General features: G+C 49.4%; 1 protein-coding gene across 5 annotated transcripts in view; it reads left to right on the forward strand.

Annotated features, from left to right (window-relative positions):
• The first annotated feature begins 18431 nt into the window (after window positions 1-18431).
• The window catches only part of CYRIB (CYFIP related Rac1 interactor B), a 142784-nt gene continuing 135236 nt past the window's right edge, over window positions 18432-25979 (forward strand). For 3 of the 5 annotated variants that reach the window (XM_068983510.1, XM_068983517.1, XM_068983511.1), the window contains exon 1: window positions 18432-18488. The gene's annotated coding sequence lies outside the window, so the exon portion shown is untranslated. Of the gene's footprint in view, window positions 18489-24012; window positions 24090-25979 lie in introns of those variants that run through there. The other 2 variants (XM_068983512.1, XM_068983515.1) reach the window with 1 other exon arrangement.

Genomic DNA, 25979 nt, shown 5'->3' on the forward strand with positions numbered 1-25979 from the left:
CAGTACTCTTGCCTGGAAAATCCCATGGACGGAGGAGCCTGGTAGGCTGCAGTCCATGGGGTCGCTAAGAGTCGGACATGACTGAGCAACTTCACTTTCACTTTTCACTTTCACGCATTGGAGAAGGAAATGGCAACCCACTCCAGTGTTCTTGCCTGGAGAATCCCAGGGATGGCAGAGCCTGGTGGGCTGCTGTCTATTGGGTCTCACAGAGTTGGACACGACTAAAGTGACTTAGCAGCATAGCAGCATATATATAAAGGCCCTTATTTGTAGCATTTGCCAATTCCCATGGTGTAAATATTTCTGCCAAGTCTGATTCCAAGCTACCAATTTTATGTCGCTGAATGCCAAGTTAACAAAAGTTTTTTTAAAAAAATAAAGTCTGCTAAAATGCAGAGATGAAATAAACGCTGGGGAGGGCCCCATGCTAGCAACACCATCATCTACCTCCCCACCACCCTATGCATTTTTTTAAAACAACTTTATTTCAATATATTCCATATACCATACAGTTCACTCATTAAGTGTACATTTCAGAATTGTGCAACCATCATCACAAATTTAGAACCTTTTCCTCACGCATAAGGAAACCTCGTACTTGTTAGTGATCACTCCCATTTTCCTCCAACCCCTGCTGCTGCTACTGCTGCTAAGTCGCTTCAGTCGTGTCCGACTCTGTGCGACCCCAGAGACGGCAGCCCACCAGGCTTCCCTGTCCCTGGGATTCTCCAGGCAAGAACACGAGTGGGTTGCCATTTCCTTCTCCAATGCATGAAAGTGAAAAGTGAAAGTGAAGTTGCTCAGTCGTGTCCAACCCTCAGCGACCCCATGGACTGCAACCTTCCAGGCTCCTCCGTCCTTGGGATTTTCCAGGCAAGAGTACTGGAGTGGGGTGCCATTGCCTTCTCCGCCTCCAACCCCTAACAGCCACTAAATTACTTCCTGTCTCTATAGAGATTTGTCTCTATAGGAAATTTCATATAAACAGAGTCATAGCTGGTCTGCTGTGACTGGCTTCTTTTACTCAGTATAATGTTTCCAAGGTTTACCCATGCTGCAGCATGTGTCGCTATTTCATTCTTTCTCACCGTAATACTCTACTCTGTGGCTATCAATCACTCATTTTGTTTCTCCATTGCTGCACAGTTGGGTTGTTCCCACTGCTTTGACTATTATGAATGATGCTGTTATGAACATTCACGTCTAAGTTTTTGTGTGGACGGATGTTTTCATTTCTCTAGTAGGTTTCATTTCTCTAGACCTAGGAGTTGAATTTCTGGGTCACAGAGTAACTCTGTGTGTAACCACCTGAGGAACTGCCAGACTGCTTTCCAAAGTAACCACACCATTTTGCATTCCTACCAGCAGTATATGAGGGCTCCAATTTCTCCACATCCTTGACAACACTTGTTATGATCCATCTTTTTTATTACAGCCAGCCAAGTGGGTGTGGAATGGTATCTCATTGTGGTTTTGATTTGCGCTCTCCTGATGACTAATGATGTTGAACATCTTTTCATGCGCTGACTGGCCACGTGTATGTCTTCTTTGGCTATATAGAATCTTTGTCTTTTTAATAGGACTTCCCCGGTCATCTAGTGGTTAAGATGCTGTGCTTCTACTGCAGGGGGCACGGATTCGATCCCTGGTGCAGGAACTAACATCCCACATGCCGCTCAGCACAGCCAAAGCATAGGGAAAAAAAGAAAAGAAAGGAAGAAAGAAATTTTGTCTGTGTTAAGATTGGACCATGTGTCTATTTCTCATTGAGTTGTAGGAGTTCTTTATATACTCTAAAGTCTCTTATCTCTTATCAGATATGTGGTTTGCTAAGCTTTTCGCTCATTCTGCATGCTGTCCTTCCCTTCTCTTTTGAACCTGAATGTTGTCCTCATGAAGATGGAACTTTCAGGAATCACAAACTCCAAAGCCTTTCAAAAGCCAGGCCAGTCACCTGAATGTGTGAGGTGGCCTTGGGCTTTTCTCCAGTAATACACGTGTTCAGGCCAAAGTATGTGCCTCTGTGGCCTCCAGGAGCACAGATGTGGGCAGTGGGTTCTCTGGCCCCGGGGTTGACAGTGCCTGCCCCCACCCCACCCCTGTAGCCGAGTGAAGGTGGTGTGGTTAGTGGGCCCCTCTGAGCCCGAGGCTTTGTCCATGAAATGTGGATGCTACTGCTGCCCTCACGAGAAGGCCTGAGAGCAGACAACTGGAAACACCTTGGAATAGGCCCTCCTGTATGATGTCCACATTTTACTCTGATACAGTTTTTAGTACAGTGTAAGACCTACACCTGGTCTGCTGTCAGTTAGGGGCTCTGTACATGGTAACTCCCTCCCTCACCCTGCTGTTGATGCTGAAAAGCCCGGCTCAGCCCCCTTTCCCCTCTCCCCCCAAGCCTTCCTGATGGCTCACAGCTGCCCTTAGCAGAAGAAGCTGGAACCTGCCACCTCTTCATGCAGTGGGGAGGGCGAAAGGGCTAATATCCCTACTTTCCTTTTATTATTATTAAATCAGAGACAAACAAGTGTTTCTCAGCTCCTTGGGCCAGTAAGAACTTGACCAATAGTTGAAACCAAAGAAAGTGCCGTTTTGCTCTTCTTTCTAGAGGAAATAGACTTTTGGCCCCACAGAGGTTTCTCAGTCTCCCCTACAGCAGCCGCCACCCCACGCCTGAAAGCGGAGCCTACCTGGGCGTTTGTGCCCCTAGAGGCTGGAACCTGGTCTGCTCCGATGATGCCTGCAGCCCGCTCTTTGCAGAGGGGCCAGGGTGAAGGGCGGGTTTCAGATCCCAGAGGGGCAGATTGGAAGGTTCTGCAGCCAAACTTCCTTTACCAGTCAGGTGTACTCAGGGGTCACGGACACACCACCCCCAGGTTGAGCTGTGGGTTTCAAAACAAAAATGAAACTTGAGAAGTTCCTCATCTCTGCCCCTCTGGCCCTTAACGGTAAAGTCACTCCCTGCATGAGTCAGGCTGGAAGTGCTGATTTCAAGATAACACATCACCTCAGCTCGGAGAACCCTCCCTGCCAGGCAGGATTCTTGTGGCTCTAACACACCCAGATCTGCACTGAGGAAGCCCGTGGGGCCAGGAGGTCCTCGGGGAGCCAAGCCCAGAGCAGGTACCCAACACTCGCCTTGCCTCTGCCAACCCGCCCATTATTCTCTATCCCATCTCTGTGTCCATCTGTCTTCCCATCTGCTTACCCTGTGGGTCTCATACTTCAGTGTTTAAAATGCAAATCCTACACCCCAACCCCTGTGATTCTGAGTCAGTGGGTCGGTCCGGGCGTAGCAGGTAGGGCCCAGGTTCTGTACTTCTAGCAAATCCACCTAGGTGACTTTCACGTGGGTGGTCACGGACTGTCCTTTGAAAAATAATCGTCACGCATTTCAACTTTTTTTTTTTTTTAAACCAAAATAATGTGTGGCTCTTAAAGCAAAAAGGAGCATTTCTCTGGGTGCTGGCCTGGCCTCTGAGGCTTCACTTGGCCAAGCGAGAAGTGTCCTTCTCGTGTCCTCAGTACCTTTTCGCCCTCGCCAGGGCCCTGCTCCATTGCAAGTACCCATAGTCTCCTCCGGCCAGTTCTAGGACTCAGCCCGCTGGCCAGACATAACGCTTCTAACAGGCACCACCTCTGTCTGCCTTTCATGCTCCCTGCAGCCTTGAGCTCACAGGGGGTCCTCAGACAACATCTGTAAGTAAGGGGGCCACTAAAACCCGACCTCAACCCACCAAAGTTATCCTGAGAGAAGAATGACATCAGAATTACAGGAAGTGGTCGTCTTTCCTTCTGGCCTGGTAGAGGGTATTCAAACACAAGAGCCTGCTCTCGAAGTGGAGTCCAGCTGGACTTTGTTGCTGTTGTTTTTCAGTCCCTAAGTCGTGTCGGACTCTGCCACCCCATGGACTGCAGCATGCCAGGCCCCTGTGTCCTCCACTTTCTCCTAGAGTTTGCTGAAATTCATGTCCGTTGTGTCGGTAATGCCATCCAATCATCTCATCCTCTGTTGCCCCCTTCTCCTCCAGCCCTCAATCTTTCCCAGTGTCAGGGTCTTTTCTAATGAGTCAGCTCTTTGCATCAGGTGCCCAAAGTATTGAAACTTCAGTGTCAGTAGCTGATGCTTCACCACTGAGCTGCCGACCTATGCTATGCTGCTGCTGCTGCTAAGTCACTTCAGTCATGTCCGACTCTGTGCGACCCCATAGATGGTAGCCCACCAGATTCTCCAGGCAAGAACACTGGACTGGGTTGCCATTTCCTTCTCCAATGCATGAAAGTGAAAAGTGAAAGTGAAGTTGCTCAGTCGTGTCCGACTCCTCGTGACCCCATGGACTGCAGCCTACCTAGGCTCCTCTGTCCATGGGATTTTCCAGGCAAGAGTACTGGAGTGGGGTGCCATTGCCTTCTCCAGATCTATGCTATGCTGCTTTAAAAGATCTATGTTATGCTGCTTTAAGAAAAAATACACCTGTAGAAAAAAAATTTTTTTAATATACACTTCTAGTTAATTATGGTACATCCACCCAATAAAATACAGGCTTCCCAGGTGGTGCAGTGGTAAAGAATCTGCTTGCTAGTTCAGGAGACACAAGAAACATGGAGTCAATCTCTGGATCAGGAAGATTCCTTGGAGGAAGAAATGGCAATCCACTCCAGTATTTTCACCTGGGAAATCCCACAGACAGAGGAGCTTGGCGGGCTACAGTCCGTGGGTTTGCAAAGAATCAGACACAACAGAGTGACAAATCAGACACCCACCCAATAAAATAATATGTAGCCACAAAACACAGCTACAGAACATGCAAACACGCTTACTACATGATGTTTCAGGGCATAACCAACAGGGAACTGATTCACAAAGGCAAGGTTCTTTCTGATAATGGGATGCTAACAGCTGTTCCTGGAAGACCTCAGAGCACAGGAGACCTTCCCCAGCCCCAGGAAACACCTGGAGGGCACCCACTGGGCACCAGGCCCTGCTCTAATGCTCCTGATACCACAGGGAAAAGGATACACGCGATCCCCATTTTCCTGAAGCGTCCACTCAGTGGGAGGAAACAGAAAATAAATAATACCTGATACTAAGTGCCGTGGAGAATTTGAAATAAGGTGATCTGATAATGAGTAGTGTTGCTTGATAATCCCAGGGTAATTAGAGCCACCTTTCCACCTCTACCCCACCAGCCCTGAACAGGGTTTAAAATGATCTTTTGTCAAGCAAAAAAAAAAAAAAATTGTTTTAGGCTTATGATCAAAAGAAGAGGGAATTCAGGTTAAAACAGTATCATTTTTCCCAACTGTTAACTGTTAAAAAGAATCATTTTACTCTTTCTTGTCCTTCTGAAATACCTTCAGTGTGCCAAGACTGTGACTTTTATGAGCTATATTTCTCTGATGGTAGTGTCTGTTCTTTCCCTGTTCTCACCACAAACAGCAACAAGCATTGCAGGGGAAAAAGCAGTTCTTCTTGGTACTGATCAGGTGGTATATCCAAAGATTAACTTTTTTAAGCTGTAAAAGAATTATATCAAGGTAAAGTATGGTGATTATGAGTTTATCTTACTCTTACTTTTTTTATTGTTTAAAGTATAGCTGTGTTAATTAAACTAAGAATGTTGTATTCATTTCAGGTGTACGAATCACCCAAAGTGATTCAGTTGTATACAACTGTATACATGTATACTTTTTCAGATATATATATATATTCTTTTATCTATATATATAGATTCTTTTCCACTGTAAGTTATTGCAAGATACTGAATAGAGTTCCCTGTGCTATATTGTAGGTCCTTGTTGGTTATCTGTTTTTTGTATCACAGTGTGTATATGATAATCCCAAATTCCTAATTTATCCCATCCCTTCCTTTCCCCTTCAGGAACCATAAGTTTGTTTTCTGTGTCCCTGAGTCTGTTTCTATTTTGTAAGTTCGTTTGTATCATTTTTCAGATCCCACGTGTAAGTGATATCATATGGTACCTTTCTCTGCCTGACTTCACTTAGTAACGATCATCTCTAGATCCATCCATGTTGCTGCAAATTGCATTTTTCTATTTATGACTGAGTAATATTCCACTGTGTATATGTACACACTTTTATCCATTTGTCTGCCAACAGACATTTAGGATGCTTCCATGTCTTGGCTATTGCAAATTCACTCTTTCTTCTAAAGGCTTTTTTTTTTTTTCTTTTAAGGGTAAATGGCACAGGAAGAATCATTCGTTCTTCTTTGCATAAATGTTTCGTGAACACCGTCCTGTGAAGGCCATAGTGCTTGGAGCTGGGATGCAGGTGTGGGAAGGTCAGAGTCTCACGGCCGTCATGTTCTTGGGCAGCTTTAGCACAAGGTAGAAAAGTGATAAATGCCACAGAGATGCATTGTCATAGAAATTCAGGGCAGAGCAGGGTCTTCTTCGAGCAGGGACACATCCAATGGAGCTGGTGGCAATGGGGCTGGACTTTACTTATTTACTTATATGTATTTACTCATATAAGTAATGAGGAAATACATGTAAGGAGATGATGGAATTCCAGTTGAGCTATTTCAAATCCTAAAAGATGATGCTGTGAAAGTGCTGCACTCAATATGCCAGCAAATTTGAAAACCTCAGCAGTGGCCACAGGACTGGAAAAGGTCAGTTTTCATTCTAATCCCAAAGAAAGGCAATGCCAAAGAATGCTCGAACTACTGCACAATTGCACTCATCTCACATGCTCCTTGGAAGAAAAGTTATGACCAACCTAGACAGCATATTAAAAAGCAGAGATATTACTTTGCCAACAAAGGTCCGTCTAGTCAAGGCTATGGTTTTTCCAGTAGTCATGTGTGGATGTGAGAGTTGGACTATAAAGAAAGCTGAGTGCTGAAGAATTGATGCTTTTGAACTGTGGTGTTGGAGAAGACTCTTGAGAGTCCCTTGGACTGCAAGGAGATCCAACCAGTTCATCCTAAAGGAAATCAGTCCCGAATATTCATTGGAAGGACTGATGCTGAACCTGAAACTCCAATAGTTTGGCCACTTAATGCAAAGAACTGATTCATTTGGAAAGACCCTGATGCTGGGAAAGATCGAAAGCAGGAGGAGAAGGGGACGACAGAGGATGAGACGGTTGGATGGCATCACCGACTCAATGGACATGAGTTTGAGTAAACTCCAGGAGTTGGTGATGGACAGGGAGGCCTGGCATGCTACAGTGCATGGGGTTGCAAAGAGTCAGACACGACTGAACGACTGAACTGAACTGAACTGATTTACTCATTTATGGCTGCATCTAGTCTTAGTTGCAGCCCGCAGGATCTTTGGAGCAGCCCAAGGGCTTCTCTCTAGTTGTGGCACACGGGCTTAGCTCTCTGACCAGGGATCGAACCTGAATACCTACCTTGGAAGGTATACTCTTAACCACTGAACTTGGAAGGATACAAAAGACCCCCCAAGCGAGGCACGGAGGCTAGAGGCATAACCGTCTTCTCTTTCAGGGATCACTGTCCTTGTTGGCTGTTGTCCACTGTCTGAAACAATATTTTTTCCTCTTTTTTTTTTCCAGTTAAGGCTGGAGAATAAATCCAGTCCTTGTTACCCTACCTTGGCAAGAAGTCCTCCCAACCTGTTTTTCTGTTCTGTGGGTGATCCCTACTTTTCATATTAATGAATAATATTAATTACTAATAGTGTTAATTATATTAATTCATATTAATACTATTCATATTAATTACCCAGTGACTCAGTTCCTAGGTATCCCAGGACACATTTAAATTCTAGAGTGGTTTCCTGTGATGGAGTGGACCACAGGCATGGGCTCTGGAGACCAGGTTCAAATCCAGCTTCTGGTATAAAGAGATGACGTTGGGCATATCACTTTGACATTGAGGCTGCCATTTCCTTTTCTGTCAGATGGCAGGAGCAGTATCTGCCTCACTTCAAGGGACAGGGTTTAAGGATTAAAGACAGTGTGTGTAAAATCCCTCTGTAAACTCAAAAGGCCCACGTATTGTAAGATCTCTTTATTAGTCAATTTCACAGCCCCACTTCTATCATCCAGCAAAGCTGGTGCTCTAGGAATCCTTTGATGTTCACTTATCATCATAAATGGGCATGGGAAGCAATGACAATGTATTAAAAAGAAATGTGTGTTAAAAGCAAATGTCAGTGGGACAAATACTTGTGACGTTCACCTTTCGAGGATTCTCTGTGCAATTTGCCACCTCCCTGTCTTCATTTGTGTATGTGACCACAACTATTGCTACAGATCTTTCTTAGAACCCTTTGGGGGCTTTTCCTTTTGCATGAATGTGACAGAAGAATGATTCTTACCGGCTCACTTTTCCCCCCAAAAGAGCAATAATGAAAGAGCAACAACCACTAACATCCTCGGTCAGCTCCTCGTGGGTCCCATGCAGCACTAAGCACCTGAGCTGCGTTTCCTCATTGAATCCTCACCACATCCCCAGGGCTGGGCTGTGATTGCCCCCATTTTCCTGATGAGTAAACTGAGGCCTAGAGAATTCCAGGAGTGAGTGCCAGATCCTGTCTCTAAAACTGTTCTCTATTAAAGCAAATCGAGTCAGATTCTCAATAGCCAGAATGCTTCCCATTAACTGTGTGTGCACATGTGTATGTTCTTTCTGGCTCAGTCAACTTCAAGAAAAAAGATAAAGGACTGTATAAGCTCATTTTTAAAATGCCTGCTCTTTTAAGAAAAGAAGTACAGCTTGGGTTTGCTAGAGTCAGTTTATACTAGTGAACTATAATATCTGTTTCATTCATTCATTCATTCATTCAGTCTACTCAATTATTTAGCACTGACAGTCCCAGGCACTTTGCCAGGAACACGGACATAAAAAATAATGACTTGAAGGTGTGTTGAATTGTGGTTAAGAGAACGGATGCAGGCATCCGTGTGCTTACTGCGTGGCCTTGGGCGAGTCATTTAGACTCCTGAGCCTCAGCTTCTTCCTGTGACAAATGGGGATGACAGCAGTGCCCAGCACAAGGTGAGGCCACGTATGCCAAGCACTGCACGGGGTGTGTGCCTGGCGTGCAGTAAGCGCTCCATGAATATTCCCTATTGCCACCAGGCTGAGACACAGCCGATGCACAGGAGCCACTGGGCTCCCAGCAACCACACCTCTAATAACCATGATCCTGGGACTCCCCGGAGCAGCTCTTCTGCCCCTGGGGCCCTGTCCGCGTGGCTGGCTCTGGGCTGAGCACCCATGTGGGTAGGTGCATTGCAGATGCCCCCTCTGCCCCTGCACTGGGTCTGGCATCTTGCTCTGCTTCACAGCCTTTGACCTCTGCCACCCTGGCCTTCATGGTCGACACATCCACCTCAGAGCTGGCAGCTGCTGGGGACTCGACCCAGATGCTTGGAAGCTGCCTGCCACAGTGAGTGATGGGTCAAAGAAAGCGCAACGCTTCTTCTGGACTCCAGTGTTCCCCAAACTTGATTGAGTGTGAGCCACTCAGCAGTGGCCACAAAAATGCAGGTTTCTCGGCCCACCCAGACCTACTAAGCAAGAATATGTAGCCTGGGAATCTGTACTTTTAGCAAGGACCCTAGGGGAATCCCAATGCGGGTGGCTCTGGGACCCTGCTGTGGGAAAACTTAGTTTTCTCATCTTCTAATTGGGACTACTAAGAAAACTCCAAATTGTTATAAATATTAAGTGCAATTGTTTTCATAACAAATTTGGCAAAAAACATAAGATTGGGAGTTTGGAGAGCTGGGCTGAGACGTAACTGTGTCTCTGACTCCCTGTGTGACCTTCTGTGAGTCATTCAACCTTTCTGTGACTCAGTTTCCTCATGTGCAAAGGGAAGGGAACAACACTGCCTTCTGTTCATCACAGGGCTGTTAAGTGACAGCCCTCCCAGGAGATCTTGGCTATGGAAATCCTTTGAAATGGAAGAAGTGCTGGGTTTCTAAAACCCAGGCACAGGGGAAATGAAACTAGAGCAGGAAGGTGTGAGGGCTGGCTCAGAGGCAGCCTGGGCCTCAGGGGGAGAGTGGAGGCAGGGTCTTGACTAAGGGCAGCCGGGCCCCATCCCTGGGGAGGCAGGGAATGTCCCATGTGTAGGTGAAAAGAGGCCAGGATGAGAGAGGCAGCTCCCTGGGTGAGGCAGTGAGAGTGGGGAGACTACAGCCCTTAAATGGGGGTGAAAGAGAGCCTTTATTCACATGCAGCCGTGTCCAAAAGTGCCACTGGCACTCAAACAAAAAACCCAAGTTACAGAGTATGTGTACAGGAGACCGTTTATGTAAGTCTAAAAAAATGTGTAAAGAATATTTCATGCATATTATAGGTGCATACATGTTTATGTAGTCAAAGTGTGGCTCTGTTTAACAAGCATGTGTATGTCACTCTTAATGTGCCAGACACTATCCTGTTGTTGCTCAGCCGCTCAGTCGTGTCTGATTCTTTGCAACACCATGGACTGCAATGCGCCAGGCTTCCCTGTTCTTCGCTGTCTCCCGGAGTTTACCCAAACTCAAATCATTGAGTCGGTGATGCCATCCAACCATCTCATCCTCTGTCATCCCCTTCTGCCTTCAATCTTTCCAACCTTCAGGGTCTTTTCAAGTGAGTCGGCCCTTCGCATCCAGTGGCCAAAATATTGGAGCTTCAGCTGCAGCATCAGTCCTTCCAGTGAATATTCAGGGTTGATTTTCTTTAGGATTGACTGGTTTGATCTCCTTGCAGTCCAAGGGACATTCAAGAGTCTTCTCCAACACCACAGATAGAAGGCATCAATTCCTCAGCACTCACTGTCCTAGGTGTTTTGTAAATAGTAGTCGATTTAACCCTCCAAACAGCATGCAGAGGTGGTGGTACTATTCATATTTCCAGTTTGCTGATGAGGACCCTTCAGCCCCAGAGAGGGTGATTGTGTGTCAAAGTCATGTAGCCGAACCAATACTCCCACCCAGTTGTTCTGGCTCCAGAATCCTCGTACCTAACATTGTTCCAAGATCCTGGTGAGAAAGGTAAAGACTAAGGTTAGGACACGTTACCCCTGGAGGAGGGGGAAGCAGAGAAATGAGGAATAGGGGGAGGGACTAGATGGAGCTCCAAATCTGTTGTGTTTCATTTTTTTTCCCCCAGAAAATCTGAGAAAATATGGCTGTATTTGTTTCCCAGGGCTCACATAACAGAGTACCATAGACTGGGTAGTTAAACAACAAAAATTTATTTTCTCACAGTTCAAGATCAAGCTGTTAGCAGGGTTGGACCTCATCTGAGGTCTCTCCCCTTGGCTTGTAGGTGACTTCCTTCATCTGCATGTGTCTGTGTCCTAATTCCCTCTTCTTCTAAGCACTCCAGTCATTGTGGGTTAGGGCCCACCCGAATGGCCTCATTTTAACTGTAGTAGGGCTTCCCTGATAGCTCAGTTGGTTAAGAATCCGCCTGCAATACAGCAGACTCCAGTTTGATTCCTGGGTCAGGAAGATCACACTGGAAAAGGGATAGGCTACCCACTGCAGCATTCTTGGGTTTCCCTTGTGGCTCAGCTGATAAAGTATCCACCTGCAATGCAGGAGACCTGGGTTCAATCCCTGGGTAGGGAAGATCCCCTGGAGAAGGACAAGGCTACCCACTCCAGTATTGTGACCTGGAGAATTCCATGGACTGTGTAGTCCACGGAGTTGCAAAGAGTTGGACACGACTGAGCAACTTTCACTTTTCACTTTCACCTTTTTAAAGGCCCTAACACATACATGCAGTGACATTCTAAGGTCCTGGGGGTTAGGACTTTTCAACACAGGAATTTGAAGGGGACACAGTCAGCCCACAACAATGACCAAATGATAAGATATGACAGAGCTAACGGTGTTTGTTATATTGATCTCTATGCAGCTTTGTATGAATGAACTATTTCATGATAATAATTTTAAAAAAAGTAAGTGTGGTTGATCACAGTACTGAGTTCACAGTAATGATGAAAACACATCAAGTGAGAAGGCGCAAGAATCTGAGAGGAATAAAAGAGCTACCTGCTGCCTCTCTGCCATTCCAGATCAGACTCCTCAGCCCTGGCTGCACATTAAAAGCCTCTGAAGACCTCTGAGAACATTCTGAAGTCTGAGCCCCACCCAAGATCAATTAAGTCAGAGTCTCGGGCTGGGGCTCAGGTATTGGAGGGTAAACAGGTTGCCTGGGTGATTCTAATATGCACCAGGCCCATGAACCACTACTCTGAGTCCATGGCTCTCAAATATTAGCTACTGTGGAGTCACCTGGAGGGCTCGTTAAACCCCTGGATGCTGGACCCCATCCCCAGGTTCCTGAGTGGGTGACTTGGGGATGGAAGGGGCGGAGACTTTTCTCCTTATCAGTTCCCAGCTGCTGCTGCTGCTATTATCCAAGGACCGCCCTTGGAGAACAGTGCTCTGAGAGGCTGCCCACTGCAGACAGCAGAGGGGCTTTTTTGTAAACACTGGAATGCAAATGCCCGAGGATGGATGTACATCCCCCTCACTACAATCCCCACCACTCCCTGTTGCTCAGATGGGCAGGCGGCAGTGGCTGGACCTGTCAGGTAAGGTATTTCCCCCAGGCATCCATCCATTTATTATTCAGTGTGTCTTTATTTAGCACCCATAATGTTTCGGGTACCATTCTAAGGGCTGGGACCTCAGTGCTGAACAAGACATAGTGTCTGCCCTGGAGGAGACGGCAGTGAAGGGATGGCCGTGCTTGCTCTCTCACGTGCTTCTTCCCTTCTCGCCTGTGTGGCATTCAGGGCAGCAGTGGCCACCCGGTCTGTTCAAACCTGTGTGGGATGAACAGCCTTAGGTAGAAGTGAACAAAGAAAGATTATGCATATAGTGGGACTGCAACTGTATTAAAATGCGTTTTTCAAAGACTGAAAGATAATACATCAAAATGTTAAAGAATGGACAAGTTTATGGATAAATTTTGCTTTCCTTACAGTTTCTCTGTTTTTCTATGGTGAACAGCTATTACTTTCATAACTTAAACATAACTCATATAATAAATACACTCTTGCCTTCCGGGGTACATGCCCGTGTGTGTGCACGTGTATGTGCTCACACCTATGCTTGTCGACCAGAGTAGAGAGACGTTTTATGCTCTGAGAAATGAGTCATTTAGAGAGTGGTTTTACTTCAGTATGACCAGAGGGGAAGATTTCTGTTTCCTCCCACATAGGGCCATTTGATTTCCCAGGGAATATGTCACTGATACAAGATCACACCTCCAAGTAATTGAGTTTTTCTGCATAATGAAAGCTGACCCACTTACACAGCAATTCCCTGGTAAGTAACTGTACAGCACTGGCTCTTAAATCACTCCCAGCCTTTCTCCAGGATTCAGGCTCTTCTAGTGTTACGGCTAGCTTCCCTTGGCCAGCACCCTCACAACACGATCCCAGAGAGTATGCAGTATTTTCACTTTGCTCTCTTGCGCTTAGTGGTAATTGTCATTTTGCACTGGACCAGTGACAAGCCACGCGTGTCCACGGATTCCGGGAGGGGCGGAGAGGGAGCAGAGCAAGCTGCGCATGCGTCAATCCCTCATCGCCGCCTGCACGTGCTGTGCAGGGGCACGTGTGAGATCGGTCTCGGAGGTGCGCTTTGGTTTGTGCATTTCCAGGACTGTGGAACCTAGGCAGTGCATCGTAAAGTAGCCCCCTGCCCCGCCCCACCCCGTGAAATTCTTAGCTTCATGCTCTGAAAAATATGAACATGTCATATAGTAAGAGCCATTTATCAATATTAAGTATCTTCCAGGTGAAATTATACCTGTGTCCCCCACTGGTCCCCACAACGACCCTATGGGGTAAATGCCGTCCTCATCCCATTTTAAGAGACAAAGAAACAGGAGAGGCTGAGTGCTTTGCCCAAGGCCCTATGACTGATGAGAACTAAAGTCAGGAAAAATACCCTGAGCTTTTCCACTATGCCACTATGCCAGGCTCTTTACTTAGAAACACAAATTAACGTATAACAATAATAATAAAAATGTGCATACCCAGACTTCATTATTCCATACTAATTCCTGATGGCTCACAAGGAGTTTCAATGCCCAGTTGCCCAGATTCTGACATTTGGGCTCATTTGTCAGCTCTATCGTGGCGATGTTGAAATGTTGAAAATATATTAAAGGTGCTGCTCACTAGCCTTCTCCATCCCCCAACTAAGTTTTCTTCCCATATATATATATATATATATATATATATATATATATATATATATTTTTTGATTCAGGTAAAACTCTTATACTGTTTTAATTCTTATTTAATTTTTTTATTGAGATACAGTTTGGACATACAGCATACAGTTAACCATCTTAAAGTGAGCAATTCAGTCGTATTGAGCACATTCACTCTTGCACAACTACCACCTTATTTTAGTTCCAGAATGTGTTACCCCTAAAGGAAACCCTGTACCTATTAAGCAGTTACCCCCATTCTCCTGGCCCCTGGAAACCATCCCTCACTAGCCCTGGGTCTGCATGCCAGGGGGTAGAACCCCTGTTCCATTCTGAAGGCCAGTTCTCTCTCCTCCTGCTGAGGGGGATTGTCCAGCCTGAAAGTGGCAGCCTGAGCCACCTGCAAGCCCCCTTCCAAGTAACCCTCTCACCCTTCAAGGAAGGCAGCCTCTAGAGGGTTCAGGCTTTGAATCCTCCTTAAGTTTGTTGGTTCTGAGTGGCTGCAAGTGAGGGGACCCTCACAACCAGTAGCAGTATGTCACTGAGTTTGCTTTAATGCCCAGTGGTATTAAACAGCAAGAGGAATCTGCGTAACATAGTACTGACCTGGGGTGCACGTTGCAGAAACTAACTCCTGTGGCCCAGGGTTGGTTATGTTAGTGAATATCAAAACACCCTGGTCAATAACGTTAGGGTAACAAAGGATGTATTAATATGTCTCTGGTCCCTAAGTTGTTAATTGTAAAATACTAACCAGCAGGACAAAAACGGAGTCCCTGTGCCTCCCGACTTCTGCCTTCTGTTACCGTCTACACATAAGAGCATTCACTCGTGGTTAAAAGCAGGTGCTCAATGGGGAAGCATATTTTTGAGGGGCTTTTGCATACATGATGGAAAGAGCAAGCTATTAATACTTTGCTTGAAAGATGAGTGGACAGCATGCACGATGGGAGGACAGGACTCAAAGACTGAAACTAAAGTGTGCGTGCTGTTTGAGTTTATAGAGCACTCAGAATTCATTCTCATGTAACCTTCTCAACAACAGAAAATGAATGTCATTTTTCCCATTTTACAGACAAGGAAATTATTGGAGTTGAGTTAAATGACTTGCCTAGGTTACACAGCTGGAAATGGTAGTCAGGCCTTCCTGACTCCAAAATCAGCACTATTTTCAGGATGCTGGGTGTTACAGACTGAATGTTTGTGTCCCTCCAAAATTCCTATGTTGAAACCTAACCCCTCATGTGATGGCATTGGGAGGTGGGGCCTTTGGGAGGTAATTAGGTCATGAGAACAGAACCTCCATAAATAGGATTAGTGTCCTTATAAAAGAGACCCCAGAGAGCTCCCTCCCCTCTTCTGTCATGTGAGGACATAGTGTTGAAGGCCCCCTATGAACCAGGCCCTCACCAGACACCAAATCTGCCAGAATCTTTATCTTGAACTTTCCAGCCTCTGAAACCCTGAGAAGTCTGTGGTTTTTGGTTACTACAGCCCAGACAGACAGACATAGGCTTCTATCTGCCGTTGTCAAGGGTGATACTCCAGAGAAACAGAGCAGGTCACTGCAGTGTGGCTTGCCACAGCTTTTCCCAGGCATTATCCCCAGGTTTCCATTTGCTTGAATTTGTCATATCTATCAGGACCTGGTTGAATGAGCCAAGGTCAAAGGCGAGAATCATCCTCTCAGCCTCCCTGAATCCAGTGACACATGCATATAAGTTGGATCTCTCATCTCAGGTACTCTCAATTCAGTGGAGTGCAGGCGAAGTGTGATCCAGCCGCTCCCCAGGCCCTTATCTACTCTTCCTAGCTTCCTAACCTCTCCCCCAACCCCGACCCTGCCCTGGCCACATTTACATTCTGTGTTACAATCATGCTGAGCTTTTTGGAGTTCCCAAGTGTGCCAGAAAGTTCCTACCCCCATGCCTTTAACAATTGTTATGATGACAACTACAATGGTGATAGCTTTGTCCTGGATCCTATTAATCTGCTAGGTTCATAGTACACATGTACTGTGTCATTTAACCACTGCCCCCTCCCCAGCCCTAATGAAGTAATTATGGTCAATCCCATTTCACAGAGGAGCAAACTGAGGCTCAGAGTGGCTAAGTGCGGGCTTTGAGCCAAGCAATCTGGGTTCATGCCCAGCTCCACCACTATTCAATTAGTCTGACCTTGAGCAAATTCCCTCTCTCTTTCGGCTCCAGTATCTTGCAAACCATTGAGCGTGATGAACCTACCTCATGGGGCTGTTGTGAGAATTTGATGGGCACAGCCTTTGGCACCTGCTCAGCATTTCCAAAATGTTCAGCATAATTGATGCCCACTTTGTAGGCAGCCAAGAAAGAAACTAAACTCAGCTCAGCTGTGTAAGTCCAAACCCTTCCCCTGCTGCTTCTCACTTTCATAGTTCAAGACCCAGGGTTCCACCCCTCCCCACGCCACCCTCCAGCACCTCGGGTGCGGGTGCTCAGGCAATCTTCCAGGGATTTCTAATGCCTCTCACAGCTTCTAGGAAGGGCTTTCTGATCTCCTCTTGCTGTCCTCTTTGGTTCCCTCCCTTCCAAGCTGGGTAAACATCCCTGCCCCCTGTCTCCTCTATACACTGTCATGCTTTCCTGAAGCCGCAGATTCACAGGGCCCTCCAACTCGCCCCAGGACCAGGAGTCTCTAGGAAGTCCTGCTGAAATCCTAACATCTCAGCACACCCCCCAACCCCACCTCCGACCCAGATCCAGGCACAGGGCTTTAGAAGGGTTGCCATAAATAAACGCGTGATAATCAGGTAAGTCAGCTCTATTACTACCTGGTGACTGGTCACATCCCCCTGCCTGCAGCACATCCAAGACAACCGGAGGTGGAAAAGACAGTGGAAGCTTTTGAAGTGACTCCTGGTGTCCTGCTAGAGGTCAGAGGAAAGAGACTTTAAAGAATATTGTCTGTATTCCTAGGAAATGTGGCTGAATTTCAAGACCGTGACAGGGTTTGAGGGCTGGGGGAGCAGAGAAGCATTTGTTTCCTAGGCATGTCCTGCTGCATGGAGAAAAATCACTCTATGCCATTACAGAGGAGGGAAAAGACGGGGTCTCTCATGAGACCCAAAACTAGGATTTCAGTGAGGAGTACTTTGTCTAGGAGTTTCTGTGCTGGAAGTCCTTGGAGAGCCTCTTAGGAGAGCACCAGAGGCGCCCACTCTCGAGCCCCTGGCCCGCTTTATCTTTCCTCCTAGCACTGGCAACCCGCTCCAGCACTCTTGCCTGGAAAATCCCACGGACGGAAGAGCCTGGTAGGCTGCAGTCCATGGGGCCGCGAAGAGTTGGACACGACTGAGCGACTTAACTTTCCCCTTTCACTTTCACGCACTGGAGAAGGAAATGGCGACCTACTCCAGTGTTCTTGCCTGGAGAATCCCAGGGACCGGGGAGCCTGGTGGGCTGCTGTCTATGGGGTCGCACAGAGTCGGACACGACTGAAGCGACTTAGCAGCAGCAGCAGCACTTAGATATGCACCAGACACATCAGATATGTATTGCCCGGACACTCCCCAGGCAGGTATTCTGCTTGGATTCCTAGCTGCACATAGTAGGCCCTCAGTGAATATGCCTTGTGGGCTGAATGAGTGTACTGAATGCACCAGCTTTCACTGCCCCAATGCCAGGTGGGCCGGGGAGGCCAGCATCCTTCCCCACGGACAGGTGAGGGGGGAGCGGACCCTGGGCTAGGAACCGGGCTGGCCCGCAGGTCGGGGGCACTCAAGGTTCGAACGGGAGCCCTGCCGCACTGGCTGTGACCTTGGGCCATCCCCAAGGAGCAGGAGTTTCCGCGTCTACGCCGCCGGGAGGGCGCCGAGCGCCCCCCACGCGGCCGCTCGGCCGCCTGCCGCGACATGCCCAAGGTCACCCCGGGGTCCAGCCCGGACCCCCGCCCCCGCCGCCGGATTTTGGGGTGGGGGCCGGCGCGGGGCGGTCCCGGGGCGCCGCGCGCGCTGACGCCCGGCCCCGCGATGCGGCGGGGACGGGGCGGCGTCGGCGGGCGTCCTCCTTTTGTGCGAGCGCCGGCGGCTCGGCTTCTCGAAGGTAAACGGCGTTTCCTCTTCCTCCTCGACGCGTCTCTTCCTTTTATAGTTATTTCTCGCCTGACGCTCGCCGGGGCCGCCGCTGCTGCTGCTGTGCCGGCGCGGCGGGGGCCGCTCGCAAACCTGCGGCGGTGACGTGAGACCCGCCAACCCGGAAACGGCGGCGGCGGCGCCCGAGGCTCCTGCGCGCCCGCGCCCGCGCTCCCCTCGCCGCTCGCCCGGGCCGCCAGGTACGTGCCCCGGGCTCCGCCGGCGCCGCCGCCCGGGCCGCCCGGCTGCTCCGCGCGCGCCCTGCGAGCCGACCTGCCCCCGGGGAGGGCGTGGGGCGCGGGGCGCGCGCGTGATGGCTGCGGGGAGGGAAAGGGATGCGATCCGGGCCGCGCCGGGCGTCCTGCGGTTTGGAGTAGGGGCGCCGCGAGGGTGGGGGGCTCGGCGCGGGGCGGGGACGGGGCTCCCGGAGGATGCGCCTCGGGTGGGCTGCGGAGGGCGGACGCGAGGGGCGCACGCCGCGGGGCCGCCGCCCGGGTCCACCCAGCTGTGGGGAGCGCGCGGCGGCGCCCGGAGGGAGGGGGTACCCGGGGGTGACTGCTACCCGGGGGGCCCCTTCTTAGAGCCAGGTGAGGGCGCAGGGTCTGACCCCGGGCGCCTTGCACCCCCTCCCTCAGCTAACTTCCATTGGGGGCTTGGAAGGCCAGTCTTTTAGAATTGAGGAACTGGAGGGGGTGAACAAAATCTCCATTGGCTTCAAGACTTCCTCCTGGGATAACCACCCGCCGGTGTTTAAAGAGGGCTGCTTCTGTGCTCTTTATCTTTTAATCCCTTTTTTTTTTTTTTTATGGAAGTTAACGGGTGGATGCCCTTGCAGTCTACAGGGCTTTTCTGGGGCTGCGCACACACACCTTGGGTCTCGAACTTGTATGTCCTGTGTGGCGGGGAAGTGGGGGCGGGGGGCGGGGAGGAAAGAGGAACCGAGGACTTCCCTTACTGGAGCCCAGGGGGGCGGGCTTTGATCCTCACCCTGCCGCAGAAATGGATCTGGTGGGGGAGGGCTTGAGCGGGAAGGAGGCCCCGCCGGGGAGTGTCACGAGGACTTTGTACCTGGGTTTAATTCCTTGCTGGACCTCTTGCTAGCTGTGTGACCTTGGGCAAGTCGCTTGCCCTCTCTGAGTTTTAGGCGGCTGTTCCTAAAACGGGTTGCTCTTGAGTTGGGCCTCCAGCAAGTGAGCGTGGATTTCTTGACTTGGCGAGGGCGCAGGGCTGGGAAGTGTCATTGTCAGTCCCCTTTCATTCTTGCATCCCAACCGCCTGGAAGGGGGGCCTGGGGCACATAGGTATCTGTGCAGTGAATAGGTGGATGGTGAATTTTGAGAAGTGAGTGAGTGGCCAGGTGTGGTTCCACGTTTTGGCCTCCTTGCCCTGTAACGGCCTCTCCACAGTCCCCAGAGAGCCACGTTTTGCCACTTGGGATATTTGTAATCCACCCCGTACCCAAGAGGGATTATCCTGTGAAAATATTGACTCCTTATGAAAAGGAGCTTAAACTCTGACTTTGAGCCTCTCCTCTTGGAAGATTGCATTCGGTGGAAATGAAAAGGAATCATCATTTTGATTGCCACTGCCAGATGACTGGCTGGGGCGGGCTGCCAGGGCTGACAGCTGGGCTGACTTCCCAGGCCTGGGGGTTCCTGTAAACGTGGTGGGTTTTCTCCTAGGTGGGGCATGCAGAAGTGGTCAGCTGGCATGAGTTTTCTTGGCGAGGCAGGTTGTAATTTACATTATCTGGATGCTTGCTAAACTTTAGGCATGGGGAAGGGCAAAGCATGTGTGCTGAAGGAGGCTAGGTTGTTCTTATGCACAGGGGTACTTGGAAGTGGCCTTCAGATAAAGATTCAGGATGTGTTTCTGCATGTCCTTTGGGAGATTTTCAGATAGTTTTGCTTTCTCTGACAGCCATTCCTTCTCTTCTTTTCTCAGATCCCACAGGCCCGTGTGCACCTCTCTTAGGATCCTTAGCTGTGCTTTTTTTTTTTCTTTTTCCCAACTTCTGGAGGGCAGGAGATGAACTCGAGTGCGGCTATTATTTTAAGAGGGAAGAGCAGGCACCTCGGTGCAGTGGCCAGCTACAGTTTAAGCTCGCACAGGTTCCTTTTGAAGACGTAGAGTGGCCACAGTTACCTATGAAGTAGAGATTTTATTTTCACCTTACAACTCAGAAAAAGTATAGGACTTGGCCCGAGACCCTCAGCCAATGAGGCCACAGATTCAAGGTCATCACTCCAGTCTTCCATCCGCTGAGCTCTCCCTCTCTTTCCCGTGGACCGTGCTCCCACCTGAAGGGCCTTTGTGGTTCCCCTGGCGCCTGGCAGGCTGTCTGGCATATGCTAGGGTCCAGTATTTTTTTGTTTTTGTTTTTGACAGAATGAACAAAAGAGTGATGGTTTCTCCTTTGCTCTTTGTGGAAGTTCAATCTGTCTCCAACTTAAGGTCAACACACTGGCCTGTAGGTGACCTTGACATTGTTCTTTGGCCGTTCCTCCCCAGGGCGTCTTGGTTCCCCATCATGGAATCCCAGTCTCTGTTCTTATTTCAGGACTTAGAGCCTGTGACGGGAGGGACTCCTGAAGATACCACTGTCCTGTGACTTCAGCAGTCTGGGACTTGGCTGTCTCCAGCAAAACCATCTTCCAGCGAGCACTGTGGAGACGGTGTTGTGTCAGTGAAAAATTCAGCTTTAAAACTGACCCACTTTAGCTAGTTGGTGGCTTGAAGCCTTAGACAGATCATGTCCTTCTCGGTACTGTCTTTTCCTCCTCTCTGCCCCATCTCATCTAGTTCACTGGCCTCCTGAACAGGATCCAGAGTCACACCTCAGTGTCCCCTCTTACTGCCCCTATGCACATCACCACGTTTCTTCCCTGCTCGGAGCCTCAGTGTTCTCATCTGTAAAATGGGATGGTTTTGCTCCTTGTAGTCGTATTCATGAAGCTGTCAGCCCAGGCCCCCAGTAAATGGCCATCGTCATTAATGATTGTTGTTATCAACAGCAGCAGTAACGGTCTTTCACTCGAGGGAGCATAAGCATCTCAAAGGCCAGACCCATCTCTCTTTTTTAACTTGAATTGGAGCTTCTGGAGAGAAGGAAATTGAGGGGGAGGAGGGAGAAGGGTAGATTTTATTCTTTTTCTCCTCCTCTGGGGCTCTTAGTAAAGGCTCCTCTTTTTTATCCGTCCCTGAGGGTAAAGTTCTTTTGCCCTCTGTGTCTCATAAAGTGAGCTTTCTGTGTGTTTATGACTCTCATTTCATATCTTCTTATAACCTTTGCATCCGCTCCTTCCAGATTTCATCTGAGACTTGATCCTCCTGGATTCTCAATGGGCAAAGTTCTGTTGCATTGTGGAACTTTGGGAGTTAAGTCTTTGACAGTCTTGAAAGGGGTGATTGGCCTCACCAGGTTGAAAGGAAGATAATAACTTTGTAACCAAGGATGCATGATCTTAACTGCATTCTCTATTCTCTCTCATCCTTTTCTACTTCAAAGGCAGTGTGGGTTTGGGTTTGAAGGCCTGAGTGTCTTGCTGTCCATCCTGGTTCTTCTGCTGCTTGCTAGTGCTGTGACCTTGGGCAAGATACTTCCTCTTTCTCTGGGCCTTCTTCATCTTTCAAATGAGGAATTATAATCGCTGCCTGGAAAGGTGGTTGTGATGATCAATGCAGAAGTGGTCTGGGGAGTCTCCCAGCTCATAGTAGGTGTTCAGTATATATTAATTACTTTCCCACCATCCCTGGGCTCTTTCTGTCTTGGCCCCGGTCCCATCGTCCTGTCCCTCTGTTAACAGGGCTTCCGTTCCCACTGGGGATCAAGTTCTTGGCTTACAGCTTCTTCCTAGATTCAAGTCTCCATGCTTTCCCAAACCACTTGTTGACTGGCCACAGTATGGTGTTTCCCCTGAATGAAGAGATCCTTGTACCAGAGCTGGTCAAGGAGAGTAAACTGAGGACTCATTGAGTTTACGTTCTGTCCCATTGATTTTTCCTCCCTCCACCCCCCACTCCTTTTCAAAGGCTTACACGTTACCATCTGCCCCAGGGAAAGGAGACATTGTGTTCATAAATTCATAAATAATCGAAGTCAATGAGGAGATTTGTTTAAAGAAGTGACGCTGAGAATGATTTTTTAAAAATAAATATTTAGGATAATCTGAAGCCATTAGAGGAATCGCAGGGTTTATTAAAAATAAAACCTGAAAGCGTGTTCTGGAAGGATTCCTTTTCTTTTGAAGTTGAGTAAATGTCAAGAGTAGAAAATAAAGGAAGAACATTTTCTGAGCATGGATGCAGGGCCCTTGAGGGGGCCGGTGGGCTGCTGGTCTGTTTGTTTCTGCTGTTAAATATTGGCTGCTATGCAGTCATCTGCTTTTGGAAGTTGTAGGGGGAGGGGAGCGTGGGGGTAGCCTCAGCCACAGAACTGAGGGAGGGGCTGCAACATTTTGAAGCCACTCAGCTTCCTTGAGACTCAGAGGGCCAGTGGGTCACACCTGGCAGGAGTCACCCTGAGGGGCTGCAGGTTTCAGATCCTCCTTGTGAGTCAGCGGCAGGCTTCTCGAAGGCTCCTAAGGTCAATGTCCTTTGGTAACTATGTGTGTGCTTAGTCGCTCAGTCATGTCCAACTCTTTGTGACCCTATAGATTGTGGCTGCCAGGCTTCTTTCTGTCTATGAGATTTTCCAGGAAAGAATACTGGAGTGGGTTTCCATTTCCTCCTCCAGGGGACCTTCTCGACCCAGGGATGGAACCTGGATCTCCTGCATTGGCAGGCGGGTTCTTTATCCCTGGCCCTACCAGGGAAACCCTTGGTATATTTAGTGAGCTACATTTTAGGGATCCCTGCTAAGGAGAAGGCAATGGCACCCCACTCCAGTACTCTTGCCTGGAAAATCCCATGGACGGAAGAGCCTGGTAGGCTGCAGTCCATGGGGTCGCTAAGAGTCGGACTTAACTGAGCGACTTCACTTTCACTTTTCACTTTCATGCACTGGCGAAGGAAATGGCAACCCAGTCCAGTGTTCTTGCCTGGAGAATCCCAGGGATGGGGGAGCCTGATGGGCTGCCGTCTGTGGGGTCGCACAGAGTCGGACACGACTTAACAGCAGCAGCAGCAGCAGCAGCTAAGGCCCACACATCTGGAGGCGTCTAGGTGGTCAAATCAAGGGCTGTGGGGAGGGGCCATGTCGGAGCTGGGGGAACCTTGCACCATTCCCATACTGGCATGTATGAGTCCCCCAAATCCACTGAGGATTCCCTTACAGAGTCAGAGGCTGGGACTGGCAGAGAGCCTGCATTTCTGACACTTCCCCATATGATGCTCAGTGTTGTGGACCACGCCTTGAGTAGGGAGAGCTTGGAGGTCCCTACCCTCTCATTTACTTGGGACCCAACTGACACTAAGAACGCGAATTGGAATATGACCCTGGAGGCTCCTGGCAGCTGATGGCTTAGTTAGTGGAGGAAGCAGACGTGCCCCAAGTCACACGATAAGAAGACGGTGGGGACCTGAAGGGAGTGTGGAGAAGAGCCCTCCTTTTCCCACCCGGAGGTACTCTGCAGCCCAGCAGGAAGTCGGGGAGGGAAGAGAGGGAGGTAGGGTGAGTGTGGCAGCCTTCACACGTGATGCTGTTGGGAAGGACTGAGCAGGAACCGCATGCTCAGAGTTGCAGGCACCCTGTACTCTTAATTAAACCGATGAGGGAACTGGGATCTGGAAGGAGAAGTGTCTTGCCCAAGAGGCAAACGCAGGACTGGAACCCAGGTCTCCTGGCTCCCAAGCATCTGCCCGTGAGTACCCTGGGGCTGCCTTAGTGCTGGGCTCTGAGGCCAGGGTGGGTGGTGGCTGGACATCTTTCCCCGACACGAAAGATATCTCTGCTCCTGACCTTCCTTGGGCAGGGGAGCAAGCCCTTAAACCCACAGTGGAAAAGAAGACCCAACAAGGGAAAAGTTAAGGCTTTGAAGTCGCACAGCCTGTCAGAGACACGTGGCCTCCTCTCCCCTCCTCGGTCAACATCCCCAGACCAGGATGGGGAGGAGCAGTGCCACGGTCCTGCAGAGGAGGTGAGGATGGGAAGAGGCTTGGGCAGCGAGAGCAGAAAAGCTCCATCCTCGGCTCACTTGCTCAAGGAGTCTACTGGGATGGGCCCTGTCTGGCCACTTGGAGTTCTCTGGAATTTAAACCCAGCGCCCACTCAGCAAATACTGTTGGACTGTGGAGCTGAGGTACCCTGGTCCTGCTGCACAGTAGCTGTGTGACCTTGGGCAAATCAGAGCACCTTGCTGGGCCAGAACCGCCTGGAACAGAGCTGGGCTGGTAACATCTCCTCTCTGGGTTGTTTGGAGGGCCAAACGATGATGTCTGGACAAGCTGCTAGCCTAGTGCCTCGTATCAATAGAAACACTCCAAAAAGACACCCCCTCCCTGCAAGGACGTAGTCGCAGCTGGGCCAGAACTGCTTCGTCCAGTGCTGATTTCAGGTCAGGAGTGTAACCTTCTGGCGTATCCATGGGATATGGATTTGATAGGAGGGCAAGTATTTCTGTTTTGTTTAATCTTTTGGCTGTACTGTGCAGCATGTGGGATCTTATTCCCTGACTTGGGATTGAACCTTTGCCCCCTGCCCTGGAAACAAGGAGCCTTAGCCACTAGGCTTGCCACTGGACCAAGTCCCAAGGGCAGGTATTTTGTAAGATACTTTCAAACTGCTGTAGTGCCTTAATGCAAAACCGAGAGGCTTGGCACCTCTGGGGTTCTCCTTTGAAAGGGGGAAGAGCCATGGACCTCGCGACCTGGTACCTCTTGGTTCACTCACGACTCCCTGAGTGTGCAGTCGTTTGCAAACTGCCTCACGTGCCCTGGCACCCCAGTGCCGGTTGTGCAGCTTGTTGTGGCTCTTCAGTGCGAGCCTGGCTGCCTCTGCCTGGCGTAGGGCCTGGCACCTCACAGGTGCTTAGGAATCGAGTCCCCTGTCTGCTCTTAGCCTCAGGGACCGTCATCTGCTGGGACTCAGGGAGGAGGAGTGAGCAGCCCAGCAGAGGCCTCCACTGCCAGTTTGTGTGCTGGCCTGGCCCCAGCTTTGCTCAAAACCAGAGGTGAAGTAAAATACAGAAGACAGCGAGGAAGTGAAACTCGGCCAATAACATCCTAAAATGTCTGCCCTGCTCCCCTGAACCCTAGTTCTGCGCACGTCCCTGAGCTCTGAGGGGCCCCAGGGACAACCAGCGGGTGCCTGTAGATCCAGCAGGCTGTGAACCAAAGCGGAGGGGTATTTCATAGTCTTTTCCGAACATGTCTTCATAGCTCTTGGGTGTTCAGTTCACTGCGGAGAAAGCAGATCCATCCTTCTCTTCCATAGGGGTCACTAAGTGAGTACCTACTATGTGCTGGGCCCTGGGATGGGTCCACAGGGGGAATAAATGCTCCGTGTCCCCCGGCCACCCTAAGGGCCTGAGCAGCTTGAGAAGGCAGGGTTCGGGTTGTTTCCTTGGGCTCACCAGAACCCAGCCCCTCCAAGCCCACCCTGTCCTTCAGGAATCGGAGAGGCTCTCTGGATGGGTTTGGGGGTGGGCACCAGAGGACGGAGCAGTGCGGTGATTGCAGGGGCGGGGAGGGGAGCGGGAGGTGGGGAGCGAGACAGCATCTCTGACACTTTGTGTGGCATTTATGGCCCAGGC

The sequence above is a fragment of the Capricornis sumatraensis genome, chromosome 11 (assembly GCF_032405125.1).
Source record: "Capricornis sumatraensis isolate serow.1 chromosome 11, serow.2, whole genome shotgun sequence".
NCBI lineage: Eukaryota > Metazoa > Chordata > Mammalia > Artiodactyla > Bovidae > Capricornis > Capricornis sumatraensis.